The following is a 2,257-nucleotide window of genomic DNA, read 5'->3' as shown; positions in this document are numbered from 1 at the left end:
CCGTATTAGCTCTTAGCAATTAGTAAACACACACGTTCCTGACCTCGAGGAATTTCCAGAGCATTTGTCCCTTCTTTTCTTCTGTGTTTGGTTGTATTGCTTCCATAACTTCTCAGATGGCAGTCTCTTGTCTGATTATGTGCTCCGTGTGCCCCAACAGGACGGCAGGAGTCTGGCGTGGCTTGGGAGTGAGCTGGAGTGAGGTGAGTAACTTTCCTTAAATATCCACTGGCAGAAGCCAGTAGACAGACAAGCACATCGGGTAAAGTGTACTTTAGCAATTGTAAGCATCCCAGAAGGAAGCACCAGAGACCTGGCCCCTTGCTGCTTCCTGCTGCCACAGCTGGCTCACATTTGACCCCACGATTTGTTCTCTCTTCCCCAGGGGTGAAGCGACACCTCCTTCCACCCGGGACGCAGACGCGAGCTGTAGGAAAAACAGATCCCACTGCCGGCACCATGACCTCAGGAGCCCATGGACTCAGCCCGGGTAGTCAACTTCCACTTCTCTGGATGATTCCTAGAACTGCAGGGCTGCCTCTAGCTGAGTAAACCTACAGAGGAATCAGTCCCTTGAAGTGTCCTTGAGCCCCCAAAAGGGGTCAAGGGGAGATCCCAGCCCTGGAGTCTTTCGAGACCCCTCCCTCCTGTCCTCTCAGGGTCATGGCTGAGGTCCTCATATCCTCCCTCTCCCTGCCACCCTTCAAATCCATCAAATGATCCAGTAGTGAGGTCAGGACAGCCCACGGGAAGGTTGGGGACCGCAAAAGGGAAAGGAGGGAAGAAAGGGGTCCTGAGGCAGGGTGTGGGGAGGAGGTAGACCAGCAACCTTGGAGGCTTCTCCTGCCCTCTTGCCCTGTCCGAGCCTCCAGCAAGACTCAGGATGACTGTGGGGCTTCAGGACAGAGACCATTCCTTCCAGCTGTCACACTGCTGCTAGCCTGACTGCTCAGACAGGGTCAATGAGCCACTTACCTGGACCCCACTGTGGTCTTTGCCACCTCCTACCTGTGTGACCTGGAGTGCCTTACTTAACCTTCACTATAAAATGAGAATATTTCCATATGTTGTTATGAAGATCAAATGTAATATGTTTTTCTGTAATTTGGGCCATGGCCTACTACACAATATGTCCTCCCTAAGTATTGTTGGTGTCCCCTCTACCTGGAACCTGTTAGTGCCAGGTAGAAACCTCCCCTCCCCCAGGATGCCCTGGCCCCCCAGGGCTATGTGAGGGCATTTGCCCTCTGTTCTCACTATAAGCACTTGCTTTCCTGATATGACTGTGGGGCAGGAACGGATTCTATTCACCTCCATACACCTGCCGAGGCCGGCTCTCAGCTATTTCCCCACGCCCCACCCCCCCAATCTAAGAATACAGAGATTTAGCACTGTGGGTTCCCTCAAGCTAAGCCCTGGTTTCCTGTCTCCCTTAGTGAAGCAGGGAAAGGAAAAAACTAAACAACCCTTCATTTTTTTCTTTCCATCTAGAGAGCGAAGCACTTGTCGAGGAAGTCATTGAGTCTTTCCAGAACTCAATGAGCCGAGAGGAACTGCACTTCTTGCTGACTGACCATGAAGCCTGGGACCGATTCGTGGCTGAGGCCACGTTGTCCAGGTAACGCCCGGGATGCCACAGGATGGTCACGCAGGTCTGTGCAGGGCAGTATCCTGGGGTTGGGGTTGAGTATGCTCCTTCTCAAGAATCCACGAGGAATATGTCTTCCCTGACATTTGTTGGCAATGAATGGCCTTGGTTTGAGAAGAGGCAAAACCTGCAGAAGGCAGGTGATGGGACCTTGGCCTTAACACAAAGGAGACCTATCTCTGCCTTGGTCTCTTGTTTCATCATGAAGTAATGAAGATAATGCATGTAAAGGCCTTAGCATAGTGACTGGCACATAGTAGTTGCTCAGTTAATGTTAACTTTGTAGGAGATTGCTGAGAAGAGACAGGGGCCAAGGGTCTTCTTTCTGGAGATGAGGGCCAAGCACGGCTTCCTCTGGACAAGTGCAAAGAACACTGACACCTCAGCCTGTGAGCCTGGGGATTCAGACTAGAGCCTTCCCTCCCCATCTAAGGAGTTCTAGGAACATGCAGGATCCTTGGCCCATGAGGTGCGGAGGCAGGAGTGAAATTGGACTGAGCAGAGTTGGATCCTGACTCTATCTCTGCCCAGCTCTGGGGCTCTGGGGCTCTGGGGCTGGATGTCTTGGAGTCTCAGATTTGTCATTTATTCAATGGAAACAGTAATTCA

The 2,257-nt window shown here is 51.8% G+C and overlaps 1 long non-coding RNA gene across 1 annotated transcript; it reads left to right on the top strand.

Moving 5' to 3' along the window:
• The first annotated feature begins 6 nt into the window (after positions 1 to 6).
• LOC117799185 lies at positions 7 to 2,243 on the top strand. The gene is made up of 3 exons (XR_004622948.1): positions 7 to 203; positions 386 to 490; positions 1,492 to 2,243. It is a non-coding gene; the product is annotated as an uncharacterized LOC117799185 (long non-coding RNA).
• Positions 2,244 to 2,257: the final 14 nt, after the last annotated feature.

Source organism: Ailuropoda melanoleuca, unplaced genomic scaffold, assembly GCF_002007445.2.
Source record: "Ailuropoda melanoleuca isolate Jingjing unplaced genomic scaffold, ASM200744v2 unplaced-scaffold4466, whole genome shotgun sequence".
In the NCBI taxonomy this organism is placed as follows: Eukaryota; Metazoa; Chordata; class Mammalia; order Carnivora; family Ursidae; genus Ailuropoda; species Ailuropoda melanoleuca.
Note: the sequence above shows the minus strand (reverse complement) of the source record. Positions and strands in the feature narration are given on the sequence as shown.